This window comes from Magnolia sinica, chromosome 8 (genome assembly GCF_029962835.1).
Source record: "Magnolia sinica isolate HGM2019 chromosome 8, MsV1, whole genome shotgun sequence".
NCBI lineage: Eukaryota > Viridiplantae > Streptophyta > Magnoliopsida > Magnoliales > Magnoliaceae > Magnolia > Magnolia sinica.
In genome coordinates, this window is record NC_080580.1 from 4,096,971 (window position 1) to 4,110,036 (window position 13,066).

The window sequence follows — 13,066 nt, forward strand, 5'->3', positions numbered from 1 at the left end:
TTTGGTGTGGTCCACTGGAGCTGTGGACCTGCCTCAGTTTTAACATTATACTTTAAAATGATCTGATAAAAACGATGAACGGAGTGGATAAAACTATTACATCACGTTGGGCCCTACAGAGCCCTGCCCGGACGGATTAATGTCCGGGCGAGGGTAGGACGCAATCCGGTTAAAATGATATTATTGTAATCCTTATTGGTATAGGGCTCCTGATTATATAGGTAATAAAAACTCGAGTGCACTTTAACCACGCACCACAAGTGAAAATAAGGCAGGTTTTTGTGAAATCCGAACTGTTCATCAGATGAATCCAATTTCTTATATTCCACATGTCAAGAATCAGTCATTAAGATTTGAAGGTTTGCCAAAGGTTCATGAAACACATGGACGGTTAATAAAAATCGATCCACTGTTCAAACAAACGGCCCACATGACCATTAGAATTGGCCCAAGTTTTGCTAGATGGCATCTCAATAGAGAGCATTTCTGAAGAGTGGATCGGATGGTACACACGTATGCCTTCTTTCCACGTGTGAGGCGAGTGCACTTCCAAAAGCGAACTCAAGCGAAAGTACTTCTTAGAAACAGCTGTTTGCGTAAAATACGAGTCGTAACATAATCAAACACGGAAACGACTTACAACACATGATGGATGCCATTTCCTTGTGACCCTAATCTCTGTGGGGCCTACGGTGATATTTGTATTAAATCCAATCCGTTCATCCATCTCGCCACATCATTATATGACATGAACCAAAAAATTAAGCTAGATCTCAAATACAAGCGGGCCACACAACAGTAATAGGAGAAATAAAAACACCCACCACTGAACCCTTTCTAGTGCCCAGGGTGATGTTTATATGCAATCTAACCCGTTCATAAGGTGATTCCCACTGGTATGAAGTGAAAAAATAAATATCAGCTTAATCTAAATCTTATGTGGCACACCAAAGGTTTCGATGGTAGGCATTCAATCTACACTGTTTATTTTGGTGTGTTCCACTTGAATTTTGGGTCTGCCTGATTTTTGACACCACCTCACAAAATGAGTTGACACAACCGATGGATGGAGTGGATATAACAAATACATCACCTGGACCCCACAAACCTTAGTGTCTCGCAGGTAATTCCTGTAACCCAAGTTATAACATGTATGAGTGCGTATTACAGTATCTATCTATCTATGTATATGAACCTGTGATCATCAGAGCCAAAACAGTCTTTCCAATCAAAGGTATTCTCTACAATTAACAGATTCTTTCTTTTCATTTCTTTTTTTTCTTTTTTTTTTATTGGGTACCAAATCTTGATATGTTTAGTACATAATCTGTTGAATTGAGAATACTCAGATGCATTTGAGGTATGTTTTGTTTTCATTTAATAGATTTGGAAGATTAGATATTTGCATTTCCTTTTATTTGATTACATTTCTTCTATGATGCATTGCATGAGATCTTCACATGCAATAGGTGTGCCAATGCCAACATGTATGGTACAAATGGATTTGGCATCATTCAAAATGTGGGCCCCACATTGTGATGGAATGTTAATAGATAGGTCAATCAAATCAAAGGGATTCTCTTTCTAGGCCACATACATGGATTGCCCACTCATCCGAGTGGGATGCCACTCGGATATGGCGAGTAGTAGTGGAAATTAGCCCGACTCAGGTCAACTCGGACGAGTTATTCCCTGACTCGGGCGAGTCATGACTTGACTCAGGAGTTTTGAAACCATGTTTATATCCCATACCTTGAAGATCGCCTGTCACAAAAATAATCTCGTCCACTCATAAGGCAGGTCCACTTGAAGGTCTGATTCACTGTCAACGTGTGGCCCACCTGACCAGTAAATCAACCTTTGTGGTGGGCCCGCTTTTTTAATAACAAATCCAGTGCAGGCCAAGAGTCCTCTTATTTTCGGGTGTTGGAATTTTGATGATGCAAAAGCAATTGCATTATGACTTCTTGTATGAATTTTGTTTCCATTGCTTGTACAAAAATGTATTTTTCTTAATTTACATTTTTCTGATTCGTTTCTTTTCATATGAACTCTATGGTTTTGGTGCATTTATTTCTCTTATCTTGTTTGATTGATTTTCTAATCTCAATTACATATAATTAAAAATCATTTATACTAACTTTTCCTCATGTAGGTGAGTCATATCGGTTTTAAGATTTATTTGGATTGATGAAATTTTAAAAGCAATAATAGAAAAAGAATGCATTTTCTACAAATGTAAAGTTTTTCTCCTGTTTTGACAATAAAGTAACTTGTGAGAAGGTAACAAACACTTTCATAGTGAGATTTTACTTTTTGACTATTTTTTGTTCTATATTTTTCTAAACATTATGGAAAGTAAAACACAAAACATCCTTTTTCTGATTCTTTTCCACAAATTTTTTAATCCACGGTTTTCCCCAAATGTAATATTTTTTTTTTTAAATTCAAATCTAATTTTTGAATTCCACCCATCCAAACAGGGACTTAGGTTAAGCCCTTGTAATCCAAAAATCAGGAAAATGGAAGGGAAACGGAAGGAAACCCTATTCCATTTTCAATGTATTTTCAACAATGTAAGTTTCTATCAAAATTTATTTATATGAATGGCTAGGAAAATGGACGGTCTAGATTGATTATACAAAAAAAGGTCTAACAATTAATTTAAATCATCTATGATGTAAGTGTCACATTTCATTGACCATAATCTCAAGAACCACTATGATTAGGTAATCATAAATATTTGATCAATGGTCAAGAAATTGGATTGTCGAGATTGATTATATCAAAATTACATATCTAATTAAGAACGACTTTGATCGGGTGATTTTGCGAATTTGATCAATGGTTGGAAAATGGATGGTCTTATTAATTATGTCAAAACAAGTTTGATCACGGATTTGGACAATCCATCATGTGGGTACTATCTTTAACTAGAGCTTAACACAAACCAAGCTAGCTCGGTTAGCTTGCTCGATTTGGCCTGATTTAACTCGATTTGGTTTAGCTAGAATAGTCTATTCGAGCTAGGTCGAGCCGGAAATCCTAGCTCATTTCAAAATCAAGTCGAGTCTGAACTGTATGCCAACTCGGTTTGGTTTGGCTTGAACCTTGGCTCGGTGCAGCTCAAACGAGTATGAATATAGTATAAATACAAATAAATAAATAAATAAAATCCCAACTTCTAAGTTTGCAACCCTACTAGAGTTCCGACCGAGCGGAGAGCTCCCTCCTCACATCCTCTCCCTCCCGTTTACCCTACACAGCCGACCGAGTGCCCTCCTCTCTTTCTCTCCTCTCCCATTCTTTGAATCTCATCTTCCTCTCTCAATTTCCCTTCTCTCTCTCTCTCCTATATTATTCTCTCCCTCTCCTCCACACCAACCCGACCTGCACATGGCACACCCAACTTGTTTGTGGGCCCCCCCCACCCCCCCCCCCCCCCCCTCTCGCAAAAAATAAAAATAAAAATCTAAATACCCCAAAATCCCCTAGTAAAATATGAACCAAGTCAGTGACTCGACCTAGTGAGTCGGCTTGAACCTGGCTCGAGTTCGGCTTGATTTGATTACCAAATCAAGCCGAGCTGAGCAAGTCAGCTCGATGATTAAGCCGAGCCAAACTTGAGCCAAGCCCATTGGCTGAACAAGCCGAGCTGAGCTGAGCTGGGCAGAGTTCGGCATGGTTCGGCTGGTGATAACTCTAAAAAATTACTTTAATCAAGTGGTTCTATCCATCCGACCATACCTAGAAAAATGGAATGTCTAGCATGGTTGTAATGGAAAAGGTCTTATCATTGATCTAGTAGTCAATCATATGGACTATCCATTGATTAACCATAATTCATAAGAAACACTTTTGATTGTGTGATTATAACCATTCAACAAATGGCCAAGAAAATGACAGCTTAGATTGATCATACAAAAAGTTTTAACGATTGACTTCACTGTCTGTCATGTAATTCTAACTTTTGATTGATTGTAACTCTTAAGAATTACTATGATTAGTGATTCTAGCCATCACTAGAAAGGTTTGATCATAGACGTTGACCATTTATCATGTATGCCTCAACTTTTATTCTCCATGCTTCTCAACAATCTTTTTGATTGGACAATCCAAATCATTCAAATAATAGCCAAGAAAATGGTCAGTTCTCATTGAGGTAGTTTTTGTGCCATATATACCATGGGCCAATGTATTACTTCCATGTTTGGATTCCTACACCTTAGAAGAAAAAATATCATTTGAGGATCCTAATTACTCAATCACTTGAGAATCCACAACTCTTCAAATTGCAAATCTAGTTTTTAGTTTTTGCGTGGAATAGAAACTGGCAAATAGTCTTTTGAGGGCCTTAAAAGGAATTTCATGTTAATGGTATTGCACCATCCAACAATGTAACTTTTCAAATATCATTTAAGTTAAATAATATCTAGCTAAGTTGCATCTAAATTGCAATTCAGGGGCTGTCCAAATGTACCCTAAATGGTAGAGTTAATGGCATTGCACCATCCAAACTAACTAACTTTTCAAATACCACTTGGGTTTAATAGTATTTAACTAAATTGCATCCAAATTGCAATTCAAGGGCTGTCCAAACGCATAGAATCCAAATTGCACTTGTCTTGCTTTCAAGAATCAAATCCAGGGCTCCACATGTACAAAATTTTGCAACTCCACAAACTAATTGTTTGCTGACAATCAGGATCCTATGATTTGTCTCCATGTAATGTAGTCATCGCTTATCATTACCTTATGGATCAGATTCCATATGATACATGTATTTACATGCATTGTGATTTTGTTATTCATATTCATTTTGCTGATTATTGTCATACATGCTGCAGTTAGTGGTGAAACTCCTGTAAGAACAGAGTTTTTTTTTTTTTTTTAAAAGGCTCATCTCTACTGTAAGAGATCCATGGCAGTAAACGATATATATACGAATGATGGAACGGTCGATATTCATAACAAACCGTCGGTCAAGAAGGAAACAGGAAATTGGAAGGCTTGCCCGTATATCCTCGGTATGGTTTATAACTTTTTCTCTTTCTTTGATTAGAGTTATATTGATTCCATATTTAAGATAACATTCCTTCTACGATCCGTCACGAATGATCCAAGCTGTACATCAGGTGGCCCGCAAATTGGGTTCACTACAAGTTATGAAACCACTCTGTATGTGCCTTAGCACGAAGAATATGTTAGTCCACTAATTAGGTTCCTACAATATATGAAATAAAATACTAAAATCTCCTTAACCATCCATTTGTTTTGTACATTGTGGCCACTTGATGAGCGGACCATCTTGATGTTTCATATGTGGAATGGAAAACCTCTAATGTTATTTGTTTAATCCTATCGATAATCGAATATGGTCCGTCTGTTTTTACAGGAAATGAATTGTGTGAGAGGTTGGCGTACTATGGAATGAGCACGAATTTGGTGAATTATTTGAAGATTCGTCTCAATCAGAGCAGCACTACAGCATCGAATAATGTGACGAACTGGTCGGGGACGTGTTACATCACGCCATTACTCGGAGCCTTTGTGGCCGATGCCTACTTAGGAAGATATTGGACGATTGCCTCTTTCTCGATCATCTACTTTCTAGTAAGCTTCATGCAGAACCTATCTTGTGTTATTTAGTGTTTGAAGAACTTGCACAAGTGATTGATGTTGCATGAATTCACATATTTCAATCCAATTGAAGTAATTATGATTAAGTAAATGAGAATGATTGCATACATATATCTGGATTGTGTGGGGCCCAACCGTGATGTGAACATGGAATCCAAGTTCTACATCTGGTGCATCTCACGTTCATTATCCATCCCAAGAATCAACACCAATCTAAAAATCAGATGGGAAACAACATAGTAAGCAATGTGCAATCACTCCTAAAACCTATATATATATATATATATATATATATATATATATATTCAGTAATTGTGGCCCACACAAGTTTTTTGAATGGCTTGATTTTCAGTCTGCCCCTTTATCCTTGGGGGGCACATCTGATGAATGGGTTGGATGACATATAAAAAACATATATGACCCCCATGCCATCTGGAATTTTCTATGGTGGGTGTCACCCTCCCCAACGTCCCACATTGTTCCCTTTGGCATGCCCCACCTGACTTATAAATAAAGACGGATTTGGCATCTAGGCATAACAAGAGGGGGTTCATTAATAGATGGTTGAATGAAACTCAGACATCAAGGTGGCCTCATATAGTTTGAACATACGGTGATTAGCATTCATTGAAATGTGTTTGATCCTTCTCTTGGTTAAATGTGCTTTTGGCCTATGCTGCATGCATAATAATTCATTGTTTTTGAAATTTTTAGTTTAACGGCATGTCTGTATTGTGTAAAAGAAAAGGAAAAGAAGAAAAAAAAGATAGCTTTTTCCGTGATGGAATATTTTATTATGTTTGGATGGAAAATTAAATATTAAATGTCAAAAGGCAATATTACTCAAACACCGTAATCAAATTTCAAAAAGCAATTATTACCCAACCATTGTAATCAAATTCTCCTGCACATGATATAAGGTGACCATTACAAGAACTTTGTAAGATTTTCACTTGCTATCCAAACATGGAATCTAGAGAAATTCATGTTTCGGTAGTTCTCATGAAAGTATTGGGAAATCATTGTTGGATAATCATTACAATTTTCTTCTATGATCTTTTCCCACTGTCCAAAACATGTTCTTAGTAGAATTTTAAATCGTGAAAAGATACTAGCGTGGATACAAAAGCAAATTTTCTATCCAATACAACATGAAAGAGCATTTTGTGGAATTTTTAGAAGTTTATTGAGGTCAAAATTTCAAAATTACAAATTATTTTTCTCTGCTACTGAAACGGCCGTGAGACAAATGCAGCCTAAACAAAGTGCAAATGACAAAACTTCAATTGTTTTGGTAATCATACCGAAGGACTAGGCTTTGAAAAACAATGATATTTCTCTTTTTCAAGTTGGATTTCAAAAGAATGAAGTTTAGCTGAAATTTGAATATAAAAATAATATGATCAGTTATTTCCTGTTTATTGAAGTAGAGATTATTGCAATTCAATTCAATAGTGCATCCAAATGTTATCTAAACAACCCCACTTGATCAAGATTCAAGACTATCATTCAACTGTATAAATAGTGATTTTTAATTTTTTTTTTTTTAAATTTGGTTACAGGGGATGGCATTGTTAACACTGACGGCATCCGTCAGTGGGCTAAAGCCGTCTTGCCATGGCGATGACTGTCACCCGACAAAGGGCCAAACCACAGTGTTCTTTATAGCACTCTACCTCATTGCTCTTGGTACGGGGGGAATTAAGCCCTGCGTGTCATCTTTTGGGGCGGACCAGTTCGATGAGACTGATGAATCCGAGAAAAAAAAGAAGAGCTCATTCTTCAACTGGTTCTATTTCTCAATCAACATCGGCGCTCTCATTGCTTCATCTGTATTGGTCTGGATACAAATGAATGTGGGTTGGGGGTGGGGTTTTGGAATTCCTGCAGTGGCAATGGCGATTGCGGTTGTGAGTTTTTTCTTCGGGACCCGTCTATATCGTCACCAGAAGCCCGGTGGCAGCCCCATTACACGAATTTTCCAAGTCCTGATCGCGTCTTTCACGAAATTTCAAGTGAAAGTACCTACTGACAAGTCTCTTTTGTATGAGAACGCTGAGGATGAGTCTGCTATACAAGGAAGTCGTAAGCTTGATCATACCAAACAGTTCGGGTAAGGGTAAAATCCTTTATTTAAAACTTAATAGAATCATTTCATTTCTTCCTTTGATTTGTTGTTTGCAGTCTTTCTATCTTAGGGTGCATTTGGTTGCACCAAATACCATGAAATTCCATGATACTCGGTGCAACCAAACACCCCCTTAGTTATTCATGTTTTAATTTTACAACACTGTTTGGGTGTGTTTGGGCAAAACTGCTAAATGGTAAGACCTTGTAGTGATGATAAGGTCGGGTTTAAAAGGCATGAGGTGCTAGTTCTGTGCATGTGTGTAGCCATATGCATGATACCTTTATTGGATTCTCTCATAATTGTGATTAGTATTTACTAATCCTAATTGAGTGAAATACCACTTTATAATAATTTGAGAAGTGTTTGGATGCATGATCCAAATGAATTTTTATAATTCTATTCAATTAGATAATGAAAAAAAGGTCTTTATGGGCTGTCATGGGGCCAATACAGTTTCTTCCTTCTTCTTCTTCTTCTTCTTTTTTTTTTTAAAATTTTTTTAAAAATTTTACTGTTATAGGGTTGTACTTGTCATTAGAGTTTGTATCCTAATAGCCGAGATTGACTGTTACAATCACCATTATCGTTATTGAATATCTTGCGCTAGCCCCACTCAATTTAGGCACTATTCCCATAACTCAAACACAAGAAATTGATATGGTTATCTTTATATATTAAGGGTCCATTTGGATTGGTGTATTTGTCAATCTAGGATTTTTCAATACATGAATATTAAACTAGATCGGCGCAAAAAAAAGAAAAAAAAAGGAAAAAAAAAAAGAAAAGAAAAAGAAAATGCATGAGAAAAATCTTGAACTCGCTGATACAAGGATCCAAACAAGCCTTATAATTGAGTCATCCCTCTCTTTATCATTTCTTCCATACTGAATTGAACTAACTTAAATCCAGTTCAAATGAACTTCCAAATACAACCTTACCTCATCATATCTAAGCTTTATCCTAATTATTTGGGGTTGGCAAACACAACCTTACCTAATCTATGATCTTTGATGGCATTTGTATCCAGTAATAAATTATTTTTAATATCTATAACATTTGAAGTTTTAAACAATGGATAGAAATCAATATATTGTTATTGTTACTCTCTTAAATCTGCCAATAATCTATGAAATAAAAACTAAACTAATTAAACTATGCAGTTTTCAAATAGAATTTGATATGAATTCCAAATTAGTCTTTTTTCTTTAATGTAAATTTCAATTGTATGGTTTGGAATTATAAGTAGGACTTCAATAATACTGCATTACAATGCAAGTGAGAAGGATTTTGGTCGTAATGAATCCCAATCCTTCAAAAGATTTATGTATGTAGTGATTTGTTTCTTCATTTGTGAAGGTTTCTCGACAAGGCGGCTGTGTTGACGGAAACTGATGATATCAATGGCAATGTTAATCCGTGGAGGCTATGCACAGTGACCCAAGTCGAGGAGCTCAAGGTGATCGTGCAGCTACTCCCCATATGGGCCACAGGCATCGTGTTTGCTACCGTTTACAGCCAGATGACCACCATGTTCGTCCTACAAGGTAACACAATGAATGCTCACATGGGCCCCAGCTTCAAGATTCCATCAGCGTCCCTCTCTATCTTCGACACCATTGCCGTCATTTTCTGGGTCCCAGTCTATGACAAGTTCATCGTCCCATTCGCTAGGCAGTACACAGGCCATGACCGGGGCTTTACCCAGCTTCAACGAATGGGCATTGGCCTAGTCATTTCCATTTTCTCTATGTTGGCTGCTGGAATCCTAGAGCTCGTGAGACTCGGTATTGTGAGGAGAAACAACTACTACGATCGTGAGGAGCTGCCAATATCCATCTTTTGGCAGGTCCCACAGTATTTCATCGTGGGAGCTGCCGAGGTGTTCACATTCATCGGGCAGTTGGAGTTCTTTTATGATCAAGCACCCGATGCTATGCGGAGCATGTGCAGTGCTCTATCGCTCACGACTGTCTCACTAGGCAACTACCTTAGCACGCTTCTCGTCACAATAGTCACACATGTGACGACGAAGGGAGGTAAGCTCGGGTGGATACCCGATAACCTTAATCGAGGCCACCTCGACTACTTCTACTGGCTCTTGGCCTTGCTCAGCCTCATCAATTTCGGTATTTATCTCTTGATCTCAAAATGGTACACTTACAAGAAGACCATAGGGGTCGTTCGTGGGTAGTGGCGAGCCGGCACATTGTGCATTGTATATTGCACATGTGTGGATGTCTGTAGGTGAGCTTGGAGAAATATTTAAAATGGATGAAAGTATTTAATGTATCTCTAATGTGTGTTTCTAGTGCCTGCTTTGATGATTTTAGCTTTGAAATATCTGTAAATTTAGTAGAAATTGTTTCTGGATTTCTATATTGTGTTGGGATTTGGATGAAAAAAGAAAAAAAGAAAAAAAGAAACCATCTAAAATTTGGATTTAGATGAATGGAGTTTTTATGGGCTTTCAATTGTTTCTTTTGTTTGATTTATATACCTTATAAGGTCTGCTTTCTGGGCTTATTGACATAGTCTACCTTCCTCTTTTGCTGTATGTTAAAAACCCATCTCCTTTTAATATTGCTAAATAACCCATTTCCTTTTCATATATGGTTACAAAGCAACTATTACTTTCAGCAGAGGTGGATCCATTAGCAATTAAATTTCATCATTTACCATTAAAATGATGCGTTTGCATCAATACAATCACGTGATCTAGATCATCCTATCATCCATAGCATTTTATTAAGACCATCTAAATGGTGGATCAAAACTATTAAAATGTTTTGGACAACCTTTTAATATTGAATTTCTCTTGTCTCTACAAAGTCAAAGGAAAATGATTAATTTTATTTGATCTACAGATTTAATGATCAGATAAAATAATGCTTTGCTTATGCTAGGACCGATGCGCATTTTTAGGAGCCTGTGTAGCAAAAGGTTCTATGTGGCTTGCTATGGCAACTGTGTGACATACACCTCAAACATATTTCACTCTAACTCATTTTTGGTTGCTTGCTATGGCAACTGTGTGACATACACCTCAAACATATTTCACTCTAACTCATTTTTGGATGTCAGACCAAAAATGAGACTGACAGAAACTCAAGTAGGTCACAACATACGAAACAATAGGGATGCAACACCTATCATCGAAATTATTTGGGGCGCAATTTTCTTTATTTTATAGCCACCCCTCCTCTTTATCGAAGGAATGGATGCCTCACGTCCTTAGGTGTGCCCACAAGGAATGTTTTCAATCAGGGAACATCTCTTCTCAATCTTGTGTATGTATGTCCACGCTAATGTATAGTGGAAGTAAAACAGGGTATTTGCCATACTCAATACCACTCCCACAGCTTCACTTCCAACCACGAATATGCATGTAAATTATTCGATGTGATTAGATACACGTGTATGTAAATTCTTCAACGTGTTATATTCATACCGTTCATTCATTTTGAAATATTATTTTAGGACATTGACCTTTAAAAATGAGGCAAATCTAAAGCTCAAGTAGACCACACCACAAGAAAACAATGATTTCCACCATTGAAACTTTCCTATAGCTAACCAGGATGTTTATTTGCCATCCAACCTGTTCATAACCTCACACAGACCTGTGTGATGGGAAAACACAAGTATCAGCTTGACCCAGCACTTTTGTGGACTCTAAGAAGTTTTCAATGGCAGGTGTTCAATCCCCACTGCTTTATGTGGTGTGGTCCATTTTCACTCTGATCTGCCTTATTTTTTTGTCTCATTTTATAAAATGATCTTGCCAGAGATGAATAATGTTGATATAAGACATACATCATGATAGTGCCCTCCTAACTACACCACGTACATAATGGTTTGGTTGTTTTTCTTTTGTGATTTTACACTGCTTGCATTTTTCCAACACTACATGTGCACTCCACATGCCAAGCTCATTAGTTTCCTAAAATGACAAGGCAAAGGCACGTTTGGTGGAGGCAACTGTTTCTAATGGAATTTAGTAGTCATAAGAAAATGGGTTATCTTTTTTCACTAAAAACAAACTGAGGTATAGCGCTTTAAAAAAAAAAAAAAAAGAAGCTAATTTAAGACCCTCAATTTATTTATTTTATTTTAGGATTTGATGGCCTCTAATTTAGAGCATGAGAAATTTCTTCCATAAAGCTAGCACAATTGAAAAGGTAGTGGACCCCGGTGATGTGTTGACGTCACTAAGGGTCTGTTTGGGCGATGGGATTAGAAGGGATTAGGTGGGATGGGATTCATCTGGTCATGTGCCAATTCCACTCTATGTTTGGGAAGAATGGGAAAGCTTGGTATTACATTAAATGGAATTGCATTGGGTCTTGTGCCAATTTCACTCAATGTTTAGTAAGTTATGTAGGTCCCACCATGATGCGTGAGCTATATCCAAACCGTCCATCCACTTATCGAGATTATTTTAACGCATGGGCCAAAAAATCAGATAATCTAAAGCTCAAGTGGACCCCACCATAGAAAGCAACAGGGATTGAATACTTACCGTTAAAAACTTCTTTGGGGCCATATAAGTTTTGGATCTACCTCATTTTTAGGCCCATGCCATAAAATGAGGTTACAAAACAAATAAATGGCTTAGATATAACACGTGTGTTACTCTCAGTAATTTTAAATGATGGTGGGTATATCCATTCAATATACCACCGTATTATCAACAAAGCATGGCATTAATTTTATCCCATGGTATTGGGGGACAATCCCTACCTGGGTAATAATTATGTTTTTTGAATCCCATCCCACCTAATCCCTTCTAATCCCACCGCCCAAATAGACCCTATGTTCTGTGGGCTTCACTGCGACGTATGCTATATCTCATTTTGACATATCATTTGAGGGCACGAGCTAAAAAATGAGGCTTCACGGTAATGTATATTATATCTCATTTTGAATTAGCTAAAAAATGAGGCAGATCCAAATCTAAGATGAACCACACCACATGAAGAAAAAGCAATGGGGGACAATGACAACCATCATTGATTCCTTCTAAGGGCCCACCATGATCATAATGGTTTTTTGCTATTCAACTGTTATTAAGGTCAGACATACCTGGATGAAGCGAAAACACAAATATCAGCTTGATCCAAAACTTCTGTGGCCCCATGGAGTTTTCAATGGTAGAATTTTTTCTTCCTGTGGTGTGGTCCACTCAAGCTTTGGATCTACTTTAATATTTTGACCCATCGTCTAAAATAATCTCACGAAATAGATGGAGGGTGCAGATATAACACATACATTATGATGGGCCTACAGAACTTGGTG

At 37.3% G+C, this 13,066-nt stretch overlaps 1 pseudogene; it reads left to right on the plus strand.

The window, feature by feature from the left end:
* LOC131252636 (uncharacterized) overlaps window positions 1-10,145 on the plus strand; it is a 61,282-nt pseudogene extending 51,137 nt beyond the window's left edge.
* Window positions 10,146-13,066: the final 2,921 nt, after the last annotated feature.